The 15,891-nt window shown below is 43.9% G+C and overlaps 1 pseudogene; it reads right to left on the bottom strand.

The window, feature by feature from the left end:
- Window positions 1-228: 228 nt before the first annotated feature.
- On the bottom strand, window positions 229-15,055 carry LOC144673351 (zinc-binding protein A33-like; annotated as a pseudogene).
- Between the last annotated feature and the right edge of the window lie 836 nt (window positions 15,056-15,891).

Here is a 15,891-nt window from a genome sequence, read left to right as displayed (position 1 = left end):
TACAGGCAGGAAGATCACCGGGTTCCTGCAGTTCACAGCTCATTCTACCCAGTAAGTTCCTCTCTACAATTGAGCTTCTATTTGTTTCTTCTCTCCCCCTCCTTCTTTCCCCCAGCCCTACAGAGGTTCTCGCTGATCTTGCAGTTCCCAGTTCCCATACAGGGTTTATATCCACAATGTTAACCTGGCTTCTCTCTCCACGTGTGACAGAGACCGACACCCATCAGTTTACAGCTGGCAGGAGGCAGGGAGACGGTGTGAAATTATGGGATGGATCTGTTCGTGACCTTTAATCCCGCAGATTTCTCAGCGGTGCCGAGTTTACCCCTTCATCATTTGATCCCGGGAAGAAAAATGGGAAGATTCTTTCCGTGAAAGTGTGGGTGAAAGTGTGAAGATGGGACATGTTGTCCGTATTGTAAAATGACACCTGTCCACCCTCATAGTCCAGGAAAACCCCGATCTCCTGGGGTTTCAAACTCGGGGTGAGCCGGGTCCATGAGGGGGAGGTGGCGGCAAAATAACCACTTCCAGGATTCAGCTCCACAATCCAGAACCCGGTCTCTGGTTTTGGTTCGATTCCTCCTTTCCTGTTCACAGACTGTCGGATCACTCCCACAATCCATTCAGTCTTCTCCCCCACTCCACCTCCCAGTAATGTCTCCCTGATGTGAATCTCTTTGATCCCAGGACAGAGGCCCAGGGGTCAAATCTCTCCGAGGTGTCAGGGAGCGGCTGCCGTTTGTCTCCGAGTCTCACACTGGTCCAGCCCTCAGACAGGATGAGCCAGGGATTCGCTGTGTTCAGATCCAGAGTTAGAGAGGCTGGAGCTGGGGAAAAGTTAAAATAACACAGTCAGTGATTTGGAGAGAGGGGATCAATCGCAATGGAGAGGCAGGTTAGGTAGATCATAACGAGGGAGAAACATCAGGAAAAGAGGGAGGAGGGTGATGGATAGGGGAGGAGGTGAAAGATGGAAAGGTAAATAGAGAGGGAAGTGAAGAGACGACAGCAAGCAGGAATGCAGAGAGAGTGTGACAGTGGGTGCATTTGGTGGGCTTGGTGTGGCAGAGCGGGAGCAGCAGATGGAGAGGAACAGTTAACAGAGAGAGCAAGAATGTAAAATAAAACTGGAGGAGAGAACAATCAGGGAAGAGGGAGGAGAATGAAAGAGGACAGAGTGCAGAAAGGTGGAAGCGAGGGAATGGGAGGGAGTGGGCGGAGGAAGGAAGAATGGAATGAAGGGGGAGAGTGAGAAAACGGGAGGGTGTGAGAGCGCGGGTGCAGTGAGAGAGACAGAGAGAGGATGCGTGTGGAAGAGAGCATGGGAGGGAGGGGAAAGTGGGATGAGGAGGGAGGAGAGTGGGATGGAAGGGTACAGAGTGTGGATGGTTCTTCTTCCTGTTCTCCCTTCCACAATGTCTCTCCCCGTGCATTCATGCTCTCTCCCCTCCCCCCTTGGTCTCTCAAGGCTCCCGTTGCCAAATGCTCTCCCTGCCCTTCCCATTTTCTCTCTCACCTTCCCCTCCCACGCAGTGGTCCAGCAAACCCTCCCCCTCCAGCTTCTTCACTCACCCCCCTTTCCCGTGCTCCAATGACTGCACTCCCTTTCCCCTTCCCTTGCTACTCTCTCACCCCTCCCCACCCAACTCTCACTCTTTCCTCTACCTCTAGCAATCTCTCCTACCCCTCCATCTCCTACTCACTCTTCTGTACTCCTCATGCGCTCTCCACTCCTGGTGCTCACGCTTTCTGCCTCTCCCTCTACTCTTTCCACCCCTTCTGCAGTCTCTTACCCTCCCACTCTCCACATTATGCTCCAGCTCTTTATTTCATCTCCCCTTCTGCTTTATCTACATTCCCCCGTTCTTTCCCTGCCCTGCTCTCTTTCATCTCCAGTCACTTACATTCTTCTCTCCCCAGCCACTCTCCATCTGACCCTTTCTCCTTCACTAATTCTTGCCCCTCCACGCTCACCCTCATGGCCAACCAGCCCCCTATTCTCCCTCTATCACCTCCCTCGTCTCCCCTTCCACACCCTTCCTCTGCACTTCCTCTCTTTCCCTACCCGCTATTCCCTCCTCTGCCCGCCCTTCCAGCTTGCAAATGCCCACATCACCTCTCTCCCTTTTCCATTCTGCTCCCCCCGCCTCTCCATTCTGCTTTCTCACATGCCCACATGCTCCTGCTTACCCACTCTCCACCCCTCCTGCTCTTACTATCTTCTTACATCCCTGCTGTCTTCTCTCCCTTCCCCCTTCTGGTCTCTTTCTCTTCCCTCCCCTACTGCTCTCTTTCTGCCCCCTCCTCCCCTTTCCTCTCCCCATCACTTCCTACGCTCTTTCTATCCCCTCACCCTCCTGCTCTCACTCCACCCCTCCGGCTCTTTCTCTCTCTCCCTTCCGACTCCCACTCTCTTGCTCTGCACCTGCTTTTTCTCTCCTCCCATTCTGCTCTCTCTCCTCATTGCTCTCACACCCTGACCTTCCACTCCCACACTCTGAAACATGCACAAACATGTGATGTTGACTGAGTGATAAACATTGGCCAAGATACTGGGATAAGCTCCCCCCCCCCCCCCCCAACATCGTCTCCCCACCACCACTCCTGTAAATTGATGCGCCTCCTAACTCCTCAACCAAGGAGTCTGTGGAGCTCCTGTCTCCCACCACCTTCCACATGAACGACCGATCAAATTCGCATGCCAGAAACCCACAGATAACTGACCAGCAATATTGTACTGAAATTCCTCAGAAAGGATTGGATCTCTGACTAAATTCTTAGGTCAAGCAGTTGTCACTAAAAAATTAACTTCTCTCAATCTAAACTGCTTTTCACAGCCCTGCACCACCACCCCCACCACATCCCTCACCACCCCCAGTCTCCCACTTCTAAGTTTGACAACATCCCTACTTTGCATTGGACTTGGCAACTGTGGTAAACCTATGAATGTTCATCTTCTCTGTTCCGTTTAGAATCTCGAACACTCCAATAAGATCCTCACACTCCCTCCCTTATGCAGTGCAGAGTCAAAGTTTGTTATTTTATTATTATTTGTTGGAATGTGTGCGTCGATCTCAAGGCCAGCAACAATGTCGCCCATCCCTAATTGCCCTTGAACCAGGCCATTTCAGAGGGCAGGTAAGAGTCAACCACATTGCTGAGGTCAGGGGTAGGCCAGATATCCAGAGTAGTGAACCAGATGGGCTTTTACAAAATGTTCTGATAGTTTCATGGTCACCTTTACGGAGGCTAAATTTCATATATGATTTTTTTATTAATTGAATTTAAATTCCACCAGCTGCTGTGGTGTGACTTGAACCGTGCACGAGATCATTAGCCTGGGTGTCTGGATTACTAGTCCAGTGTCATTCCCACTACATCACCTGCACGCCACTGACTCCTCTTCAGACAATCTTGATTAAGGTGTCTATTTTGATCCATCAAATTAGTTGCCTTTTAACACAGTCTCTCTAATGATATCACATACATAAAATATTCACCAAAACTCCAAAAGGAGCAAGACCAGTCTCTTCTACGGATTAGCTACAACATACTGAAATTCTTGATCTATTCCTTTGGGTATGCTGATCCACTTCATTCTTTGACACACTGTACTGATGGCTTCAGCCACTTCCCAGGGGTATGAAGAGGAAAACAAAATTTGAAAACAGGTCCTCTGGAGAATTCACAACTGGCAATGAGTATTTAGTCTGGGGCCTTGGATCTCCTTTAATCCCTTCACAGCTGCATTGAATATCAGGAAATTTATATAGGAGTTTTACCGGTGTTAATGGCATCTATCATTTCTCTCCACGCTGTGTACTGTAAAGGTCCATTGAACTTTCCGATAGACAGGGCGGCGCCTGTTACTGAGAGTGTGTGACTCTTAGCACTAATCCTGTAAATATTCAACAGTTAATGTTATAAATTCGCCTTTTTTGGAATATTTAAGAAGTTATTTAACTAATCAAGCCATCCTAACACCCCTACCTTTCGGCATTTATCATGATAGGGCCAATGTAGTACAGAGTGAAACGTTAATATTGTTTCTATAACAGAGCAAAACATAAATTAGAAATGCAAATGTAGAGATGGAAACAACTTTGTCAAGAAAAATAAAATCATGCTCTTATGACAGGTTAGTTATCGGGATACTGCAAATTACAGGGGAAGATAACATTTAGCCCACACACTTGATGTTTTATATTTAAAACTCATTAAGAACAAAAACAAAGGCTGAAAGTATTAGAAGCCGGGTGACATTAAAAATTCGGCTGCAGCTTATTTTCCAGTTTATGCAATACGTGACCCCACAAATCTCCATAACACCTGCCCTTCTCTACTTCTGGCCACTCCAACATCTCAGATGTTGAATGTTGCTGAATTAGAGACATGTTGCTGAAGCTTTTTGCCTTGCACTCATCCGGACAAATGGAAGAATGACAAATTTCAAACGATCACAACAATTTATACATAGGGAGGGAAGGTTGCTGATTGGTTGGCAAATCGACTCTGTTTGGCCGAGGTGTTGCCATGGAGAAAGCAAGGAGGAACTGTAGCCTCCCCAAGCTGCCAGCAATTTCAAAAAAGGCGCAAGGCTTGAACGTGTCTCTGATTTTAGTCTCTCCTCCATTGTTGGCCAAGCTTTCAGCTGCTGGGGCCCGAACCTTTGGAATTTCCTCCCCCAACACCTCTTGACCTCTCTTGCATCCTTTAAGATGCTCTCTAAAATCTACATCCCTCAATTGTTTTATGTGGCTTCGTTTCAATGATTTCTTTGCTTTATATCACTTCTGTGACGAGCCTTGGAAGTTTCTAATATTTTGAAGGTGCTACATAAATACAAGTTATTGCTGCTGTTGTTACAGAGCAAGCTTGTATGATCGTACAAAAAGAGTACCCGTTACCACTTTAAGGTATGGCTTTCACAGGTTAGTCAGGAGCTGCAGGTACATAGGTGACCGACTCCATTGAAACTTGGGGTTTGTGGATGAGGAGAAATGTCTTCACTCAAAGGTCTGTGAATCTTTGGAATACCCTAGCCCAGAGGGCCATTGATACTTTATCACTGATAATATTTAAGGGTGAGTGAGACAGATCTTTGTTCACTCAGGGAATCAAGCGATATGGGAATTGCATGGAAAATTACAGTTGAGACAGAAGATCAAACAGAATTGTATTGAATGATTGAATGGGATCGAGGGGCCGAATGATCTGGCTATTACTCCTTTTTTATGTTCTTATGTGTGGCTCTCTCAGGGTAAGTCAGAAACCCTCAGCCAGACACGCAGCCTATAGCTTGCAAGTAATCTCTCCAGGCCTGGGGACTAGGTTGTACTTTTTACATGCAACCTTGACATTTAATGTAATATTGTCGAAGAGTAATATAAATGTGAAATGGTAGTGGAAGGTAGAAATCCAATGAGTGAGCCTGGGAGGCAGAGGCAACAAAAGATTCTAAAGGAAAAAAAGAGAGTGTGGCTGTGGCCAGGGGTATATACTTCAATGCAAGGAGTATAGCAAATAAAGCAGACAAGCGGAGGACACAGATAGAAACATGGCAGCATTATATCATCGCTATTCCAAAAACATGGTTTAAAGAGGGCCAGGGATGGCAGCTCAACATTCCTGATAACAGGGCTTTCAGACGAGATAGAGAGGATGATGAAAAGGGAAGGGGTGCGGCAATTTTGGCTAGAGAAGCAATTTGGGTATGAGGAGGGATGATACGTTGAATGATCATCTATTGAGGCCATATGATTGAGCTTAGGAACAAAAAAAGGGGCAGTCACGCTACTCGGAATGTAGACCCTCAAACAGTCAGAGGGAGGTAGAAAAGCAATTATGTAGGCAAATCTCTATGAAGTGAAAAGAAAAAGGCAGTAATAGTAGGGAATTTTAACTACCCCAATATAACTGTGATCGTTTTAATGTGAAAGGAATGGAGGGAACAGAATTCTAAGGGTACATTAAGGAAAACCTTTGTGGCAGGTATGTAGCCAGTCCAACAAGGGTGTGGTTTTGGTGTTAGTTTTAGGAAATAAAGCTGGGGTGGAAGGAGTGACAGTGAGAGAGAATTTTTGTGATGCTGATCATAATTCAGCTAGTTTTAACAAAATTACAGAAAAGGACAAAAATGGAATGAGAGCTCAAATTCTAAATTGGGGCAAGGCCAATTTCAGTATGCTGAGGTGTAATTCAGCAAAAGTGGACTGGAAACAGCATTTAAAGATAAACCAGTGTGTTATGACTGGGATGGGAGTATTGCGCAGTTGCTCTAGCCCCACTACTCCCCAGGTCATACCAATAGTTTCAAAGATCAATTTGCTCACCTACGTGGCCAATTGTTTACCCTAACGACTGGTACTCAACTTAAAAGATATCCCAGGCTTCTTTCAATAAACAACAAACTTATTGGTTTCTGTTGAAACCATTCTTGTGGAATAGAAGGGCAAAGTTTATCAACATACGGTATGGAATATTAAATTGTACTAAAATCTCTTTCGAGATACCCTAAGTCTCTCTCTCTCTCTCTCTCTCTCACACACACACACACACACACACACAAACACACACACACACACAAGCACACACACATACGAATGAAAATGCTATAGGAATGAAGGAATTCGGCCAAAAGATAAAATTCAATGTTCAAAGGCAAAGGATAAAGAGTGGAACTCTTGAAATCGTGCTTGGGTTATACGGTTGATTTCTCAGCACTGATGCATGAATCAATCAATGACAATGGCACTGCTTTGCAAATGGACTCATGGAATAATTAAGGATGCTCTATTCCAGCATGTAGAGCATCTGAGGAGCAGCTTATATTCACTTCCTGCTATGGTCCCTTCCGGACTGAAAAAGGGTGCTGTCTTCCTTCTCAAGCAGTTGGCTCTTCTCTTTGCAAAGCAAAACTAAAAACTACTTTTAAGAAACAGTTTTCCAGTCATGTTTTATTTTTCAGAGCCATAAAACCCATGTGACCCTTTTTGTGTACAGTTCAGCCAGGTCAAAAGTTTGACAATTTTTTTTTTCAACTGCTTAATTAACCTTTCTTGTAAAAGCCTGCTGTTTGCCAAGAATAGCAATCAGAGTAATCGAAACATAGAAACTGGGAGCAGGAGTAGGCCATTCAAAGTTCGAGCCTGCTCCACCATTCAACATGATCCTGACTGATCCTCTAGCTCAAAGCCATATTTCTGCTTTCTCTCCATACTAATTGATGCCCCTAATATACAAAAATTGATCGATACCTTTCTTGAATATACTCAGTGACCCTGCCTCCACAACCTTCTGTGGTAGACAATTCCACAGGTTGACCACCCTCTGAGTGAAGAAATCTTTCCTCATCTCAGTCCTAAATGACCTGCCCAAAATCCTGAGACTGTGGCCCCTGGTTTTAGACCCCCCCCCCCCCCCCGCCCCCCACCAACCATGGGAAATGTCCTCCCTGCATCCAGTCTGTCTAGCCTTGTTAGAATTTTATACGTTTCAACGAGATCCCCTCTCATTTTTCTAAACTCTAGTGAATACAGGCCCAGTCGAAAAAAATCCCTCTTCATACGACAATCCTGCCATCCCCGGCATCAGCCTAGGGAACCTTTTCTGCAATCCCTCTATGGTAAGTGTATCCCTTCTGAGGTAGAGAGACATAAACTGCAGGCAATACTCCAGGTGTGGTCCCACCAAGGTCCTGTATAACTGCAGTAAGACATCCCTACTTCTGAACTCAAATCCTCCTGCAACGGATGCCAACATACCCTTTGCCTTCCTAATTGCTTGCTGCAGCTGACTATTTACTTACATTGACTGGTATACAAGGGCACCCATATCCATTTTTATATCTACATTTTCCAATATATCACCATTTAAATAATACTCTGCCTTTCTGTTTTTCACGCCGAAGTGTAAAACTTCACATTTACCCACGTTATACTGCATCTGCCATGTGTTTGTCCACACACACAACTTCTCTAAATCACCCTGAAGCCTCCTTGCATCCTCCTCACAACGCACAAGCAAGCCCAGTTTGATGTTGTCAGCAAACTTTGAAATATTGCATTTGGTTACCTCATCCACCTTATTTATATATCATGAATAGTTGGGGCACATGCATTGATACCAATTTATTCGCACTCTATGATGTGGTCTGTCAACCAGTGCTTAATCCATGCCAGTATATTAGCCCTAATCCCATAAACTTTAATTTTGTCTGCTAACCTCTTATGTGGGACTTTATCAAAAGCCTTCTTGAAATCCAAATACGCCACATCCATTGGTTCTCTCTTATCTATTCTACTATTTACATCCTCAAAACCACCTGTAGATTAGTGAAGCATGATTTCCCTCTCATAAACCCATGCTGACTTTGTCTAATTCCATTAATGCTTTCCAAGTGTTCTGTCACCACGTCTTTTATAAAACACTGTAGCATTTTCCCCACTACTGAGGTTAGGCTAAATGGTCTGTAATTCATTATTTTTTCTCCCCCTCTTTTTTAAATGGTAGGGTTACAGTTACCATCCTCCAACCTGTAGGAACTGCTCCAGAGGCTGTAGAAGCTTGTAAGATGGCCACCAATGCATCCAATATTTCCAGGGCCACTTCCTTTAGTACTCCAGGGTGTATATTTTCAGGTCCTGGGCATTTTCCAGCTTTTCACTCCATTAATTTCGCTAACACCATTTTTTTTTACTAATACTGATTTTCTTCAGCTCCTCACTCACATTGAACCACTTCTGGGGAATTATTTGTGTCCTCTTTTGTGAAGATAGACCAAAATATGTGTTCAATTCTTCTGCCATTTCTTTGTTCCCCATTATAATTTCCCCTATTTCTGACTGTAAGGGGCCTACATTTGTCTTTGCTAATCTTTTTCTCTTCACATATTTGTGGAAGCTTTTACAGTCAGCTTTTATGTTCCTTGCAGGTTTGCTGTCATATTCCATTTTCCCCTTCTTGATCAATAATTTTATCCACTTTTTCTGAATTCTAAACTGCTCCCAGTCCTCAGGCTTGCTGCTTTTTCTGGCAATTTTATATGTCTCCTCTTTGGGTCTAATACTATCACTAATTTATTTTTGAAGCCATGGTTGAGCCACCTTTCTTATTATATCTTTTGTGCCACACAGGAATTAATGAATAATTGTTGCAATTCATGTATATGTTCCTTAAATGTTAGCAATTGCCTATCCACTGTCAACTCTTTCAGTAGGGTTCCCCAGTCCATCATTGCCAGCTTGCACCTCATACTCTCATAATTCTCTTTATTAGGTTTCAGGATCCTAGTTTCGGATTCAACTTCTTCACTCTCCATCCTAATAAAAAATTCTATCATTTTATGGTCGCTCTTCCCCAAGGGACCCTGTCAACAAGATTGTTAATTAATCCTTTCTCATTGCACAATGCCCAATGTAGTATAGCCTGCTCTCTAGTTGGTTCAACAACGTATTGATCTAAAAAACCATCACGTCTACACTCCACAAAATCTTCCTCCATGGTATGATTGTTAGTTTGGTTTGTCCAATCTATAAATAGATTAAAGTCACCCGAGATTACAGTTTTACCCTTATTGCATGCGTCTCTAAATTCCTGCTCAGTGCCTTCCCTTACATCTTCATTACTGTTGGGGCCTATAGACACCCCCACCAACTTTTTCTGTCCCCTGGTGTTTCCTATCTCCACCCAAGCAGATTCCACATCATGATTTTCTGAGCCAATATCCTTCCTCACTAATGCATTGATTTCCTCCTTTATTAAAAATGCTACCCCACCTCCTTTCCCTATTTGTCTGTCGTTTCTAAATATTGAATACCTCTGAATGTTCAGTTCTCATCCTTGGTCACCCTGCGGCCATGTCTCCATAATTACAAAGGTGTCATAACCGTTTATAACTATTTGCGCTGTGAATTCATCTTCCTTATTGTCAATGGTCCGTGCATTAAGATACAATGCCTTTCGGCGTGTCCTTTTAACCTTGTTATTCATCTTGGTTTTATTTTGCACTTTGATCCCATTTGTTTGTTGCTTTTGTTTTCTCTGCCCTCCACTTTTGCTGCTTAACTGTCTCTCCTTTGTTTCTATCCTTGATTGCCCTGCACTTTAAGGGGTAGTGTCTTTCAAAACACAAATTCGTCCAGAATGGCCTAAGGCGATAGAGATGAACAAATTTCTGTGATTAAAGTGTTCATGACAAGTGTCAGAGCAATGGAAGGCATTCAGAGTGTAGATTCAAGGGGTTCTGCTCCCACAAAGGAAAAGGGCGGAACAGTCAAGTCTCGACTCCTCTGGGTGTCAAGGTGCTTACAAGGTGAGATAAGAGAGGAAAGGCAAGGTTTTGTCAGACACAAGCACTCAATGTGACAGATAACCTAGAGGAATATAGAGAGTGGAAGGGTGAAATCAAGAAGGAAATTAGGAAAGCAAAGAGAGGACATAAAAGAATATTGGTGACAAAAATCAAGGAGAGTCCAAAGATGTCTTATTAATACATTAAGGGTAATAGGATAGCAAATGAAACATTAGGACCCTAAAAGACCAAGAGGGTAACCCATGTGTGGATGTGGGTATGGTTCTCAATGAATACTTTGCATCTGCCCTCACAAAAGGCGGGGGGCAATGCAGACATTGTAGTTAAGGAGGAGGACTGTGAAGTATTGGATGTGATAAACATTGGGAGAGAGGAAGTATTAAAGGGATTAGCGTTTTTGAAAGTGGGTGAATCACCAGGGCCGGATGAAATGTACCCCAGGCTGTTAAAAGAAGCCAGGGAGGAAATAGCAGAGGGTATGACTATAATTTTTAATTCTCTCTGTATACAGGTGTGGCGGCAGCGGCCTGGATGTCTGCTAACCTTGTACTTTTGTTCAAAAATGTCCAGGGGATAGGCCAAGTAATTACAGTCCAGTCCTTCTGATCTCAGTCGTGTGAAAATTATTGGAATCAATTCTGATGGACAAGATAAACTGTCACTTAGAAAGGCAGGGATAATCAAGAACAGACGGGTTGCATTTTAAGGGAAGTTCTTTTCTGACTAATTTGGCGCAGTAACAAGGAGAATTAATGAGGATAGTGCAGCTGATGTGGTCTACTTGGGTTTTAGCATGGGTGTTTGACAAGGTCACAAATGGCAGACTGCTTAAAAAAATAAAAGCCCATGGGATCCAGGGAAATGGAGCAAGCTGGATACAAAAGTGGATCAGTGACAGGAAACAAAGGGTAATTGTTGATGGGTGTTTCTGTGGGAGGAAGATTGATCCAGTGGGGTTCCGTAGGGGTCAGTGCTAAGTCCCCTGCTTTTTGTGGTGCATATTAATGATTTGGACATAAATGAAGAGGGAATGATCAAGAGGTTTGCAGATGACATAACAGTTGGCTGCACAGGAATAGCAAGGAGGATATCTGTAGACTGCAGGGAGACATCAATGGACTGGTTAGGTGGGCAGGAAAGTGGTAAATAAATTCAACCCAAAGAAGTGTGAGGTGAGGCACTTGGAGAGATCAAACAAGAGTTACACAACAAATGGGAGTATAATGAGAGGTGTAAAGGAAGTGAGGGACCTTGGAGTGAATGTCCACAGATTGCTGGAAAAAAAAAATTCTTTCCAGTTATCAACAGTCACAGATTGCAACTCTTTTGAGTACAAACACAGTTCTTGGTTTCTAGGAGTGGGACATGAACCCACAACCTTTTGATTCAAAGGCGAGGGTGCTATGGACTGAGCCACAGCTGATACCTCCACAGATTGCTGAAAGTAGCAGCAGGTCAATCAGGTAGTTAAGAAGGCATATGGAATCCTTTCTTATGAGCCAACCATAGAATATAAGAGTAGGAACGTTATGCTTGAACTATATAAAATATTAGTTAAGCCACAACTGTATAAAACATTAATTAAACCACAACTTAAGTACTGTATGCAGTTCTGGTCACCTCATTACAGAAGGGATATAATTACATTAGAGAGGGTGCAGAGGAAATTTACAAGGATGTTGCCAGGACTAGAAAATTGCATCCTTGAGGAAAGGTTGCATAGGCTGGGTTTGTTCTCCTTGGAACAGAGGAGGCTGAGGCAAGATTTGATTGAGATGTAAGAAAATCGTGAGGGGCCTGAATAGAGTAGATCGGAAGGGCCTATTTATCTTAGTAGAGATGTCGGTGACCAGGGGCCAAAGATTTAAAATGATTGGTAGAAAGATTAGAGGGGAGATGAGGAAATACATTTTCACCCAGGGGGTTGTGGGGGGCTGGAGCTCACTGCCTGAAAGGGCAGTAGAGGCGGAAACCCGTAACTCATTTAAAAACTGTCTGGGCCCAAAGTGACGTAACCTGCAGGGCTCCGGACGAAATGCGGGAAAGTGGGACTAGGCTGGGTGGCTCGTTTTTCGGCCGGCACAGACTCGATCAGCCAAGTGGCCTCTTTCTGTACCGTAAACCTTCAATGATTCCATAAAATCTAATACTGTTAAACCACTGCAATTAAAGTTGTTACTGAAAAAAAAACTTGTGCCTGAGCTATATTGCAGATTTGTCATTGACTAACAACCCTTTAATGGCGTCTAATTTTAACACTGTGTAAGTGAATAGCTTTTGTGCGATTGAAAATCGGGTCCAATCCTGTGATGGTAACCGGGAAAAAATTCTGCGAACAACCATAACATTTTACCAACTGTGCGGAGTTTCAGAAAAGCGCAATTCCTACCTTCTCTTCGAACAGGTTTCCTTCTGAAATAAGTAAAACAATCAAAGTGAGGATGAAATACAAAATCATAGGGTAAGAGGCCATTTGTCCCGCCGTGTCCGTGCTCGCTCTTCGCAACAGGAAGTCAACTAGCCCCACTGCCCTACTTTTTTTCCCAGGAGGATACAGACGGGCTGGTTAAGTAACCAGACACAGCAGATGAGATTTAACACGTTAAGTGCATAGAAATGCATTTTGATGGGCGAATAAGGAGAGGCAATATATAGTAAGTGGTGGAGTGTTATAGGCAGTGCGGGGATAGAGAGACTATGGAGACGACATGCATAAATCGTCAGGATGATTGAAAAAAAAGGGAAAGTGTTCTATCACCAATGACGTTTGATGATCTGGAATGTGCAGAGAGAAAGCAGAGATTTGTGTGTGTATATATATATATAAATTGTCCCCACCCATTAGACCATCAGACCATAAGACGTAGGAGCAAAAGTAGGCCATTCGGTCCATCGAGCCTGCCCCGCCATGCAATGAGATCATGGCTAATCTGATAACCCACTTCCCTGTCTTTTCCTATAACCCTTGATTCCCTTACTGATTAAAAATCTGTCTATCTCAGCCCTGAATATACTTAACGACCCATCTTCCACAACCCTCTGCCGTAAAAAATTCCACAGGTCCACTTCCCTCTGAGAGAAGAAATTCCTCTTCATCTCTGTCTTAAATGGGCGACCCCTTACGCCTTCTGGTCCTAAAGGGGAAACAACCTCTCAGCATCTACCCTGTCAAGCCCCCTAAGAATCCTTTATGTTTCAATTAGGTCGCCTCTTATTCTTCTAAATTCCAATGAGTAGAGGCCAAGCCTACTCCACCGAGTGAAACGTTCACCTCTATCGGGGGAAAGAGCAGGGTATGACGAATTTGATAACTTTTCCACTAAATCAGCACAGGCAAGATAAGCCGACTTGTCACCCTGTGCATTGCTGATAGGATTATGTTTTTAAGTCTAAACTTTGTGTCACACACTGGAACTCAAAGTCAGTCCCTGTCACAAACACAGTGACTCTCAAGTATCACTATACCACACACTCGTCTGGAGCTGGAAGTGGATTGTAACAGGAGTTCCAGCAGAAAATTAATCAGGGGCAACACGGAAATAGTTGGAAACTAAATATAAAAATCGCGACAACTCATTCCCGGGAGATTGCAGGTTTTCCAGGGATTCTGCAGACAGTGTGGGAATAGGACAGTTTGGCGACAACTGCAGAATCGACCGGAATAGACATGAATTCAGTTCAGTTCCATAACTTTTTTTTAGTATATACTACATTTATTTCACTCTTATCCACAGACTTTATCTGACTGTGTGAAGTTGCACTGACTGAACCGACCCTCAAACTGTTCGCTCACCTTCAGAAATATCAGCTCGTCTTTTTGCTCCATCTGTTTATGCAAATTTGAGAGCTTCTCCTCAATCGAATTTAAATTCTTCTGAATCTCTCGAAAGTTTTTCTCCATTGTTTCCAGAATCCTCTCCTCTTCTTCCCTGAGATCTCTGAGTAAACGCTGCTCTTTCTCAGTGAGAACCTGGTGCATTTTAGTGAACTCGGATGTTATGCGGGTCTGCAGACTGCTCGATCGTTTCTAACAAATGAAATGTGAAACATAATTAATGCCCCGCGATAAAGGGAACTAGACTAAGCGAGATGCCGGAAAATCAGCACAGGGACCTTACCCTAACTTCCGAAATCTTCCGCTTCTGTTTCAGTTCCATTTCTAGAATCTCTGATTTCTTCCGTGTGACAGAAAATAAGGACAATTTCAGTCGATCCTGAGATTTGGGGAGAAAATAACAGAATTAAATAGTGAAACCGTAAGAATCTCGCAAACTAATCAGCCTGTAAAATATTTTCCCTTATACCTTGTAGATTTCAACAGCTTCATCGATCGGCGGGAAGCGGTGCTCTCTGTGTTCCCGCGAATCTCCACAAATCAGACAGATCCATTTCTTGTTAGTTTAACAAAACAGCTTCAGTTCTTCCTGGTGTTCCTCACAGTGAAGTTTACTTTCCTTCTCTTTCGGATTCAGCTTTAATTTCCGAGCTTTCTCGGCCAGATTCGCTAAGGCCCGATTTACCCTGAGGTTGATTTCCGGAAACTGCTCTCTACATTCCGGGCAGGAGTTTATCTCCTTCTTTTCCCAACACTGGGTGATACAGGAGCGGCAGAAGTTGTGTCCACAATCCAGTATTACCGGATGGGTGAAGAAATCAAGACAAATGGGACAATTTAAATCCTCTGTGAAATTCTCTCCCTCCTCTCTGGAATCCATGTTCACATTCGGCATTTGCTGATTCAACCCGATTTCAGTTTCGATCTTACTCAGGTGCTGCACACCTTCAGTTCATGGATCTGCCGACGAAGGTCATTACAATACAAAGGGAATTATTAGTATATACTAGTCTGTGCCCGGTCGGCATTCACGTGGACAAACAAGACACAGGGCGGTATGAAAGATACACGGGTGTGGAGTATGGAAAAGAATGGCCGAACGCTGTCAGAGAGGGTAAAGTTTCATGGAGCGTTGGTAATGGGAGAAGGGAGAGAAGGGGGAGGGAGGAGGCGGAAATCGGCAGATCGATATTTCATTGCACTTGCTTCAGGGGAACTCGCTGTCAAGTACAAACACGGCGTCAGGTCCAGAAACATAAACTGAATTCTGTTAATGATTGCAGCCTCTCACCTTAAAGCAGAAAGAGCCAGAAATGTCAATGAGTTATTTTCGATAACAGGTGCCGAGATATTTAGGTCAAGTTCGACTGGGCTAAGTGGGGAGGCAGAGGCATAGTGATATTATCTCTGGGCTGGTATTCCAGAGACCCAGGGTGTTGCGCCGGCGATAGCATTCGAATCCCACCACGGCACAAGATGACATTTGCATTCAAAGAAAAAAATCTGGAATAAAATGAATGACCATGAAACCACTGCCTAAAAACCCATCTGGTTACCTAATCCATTTAGAGAAGGAAATCCGACCTACACGTGACTCCAGATCCACAGCAATGTGGTAGGCTTTTAAATGTCCACTGAACAAGGGCAATTAGGAATGGGCAATAAATGCTCGCCCAGCCAGCGATGCCCACATCCCATGAATAAAGGTTAAAAAATGCTGGAATGAAAATGAAGACTAGTT

This window comes from Cetorhinus maximus, unplaced genomic scaffold, assembly GCF_964194155.1.
Source record: "Cetorhinus maximus unplaced genomic scaffold, sCetMax3.hap1.1 HAP1_SCAFFOLD_350, whole genome shotgun sequence".
Classification (NCBI taxonomy): domain Eukaryota; kingdom Metazoa; phylum Chordata; class Chondrichthyes; order Lamniformes; family Cetorhinidae; genus Cetorhinus; species Cetorhinus maximus.
The sequence above is the reverse complement of the archived record's forward strand: the minus strand, read 5'-3'. Positions and strand labels throughout refer to the sequence as shown.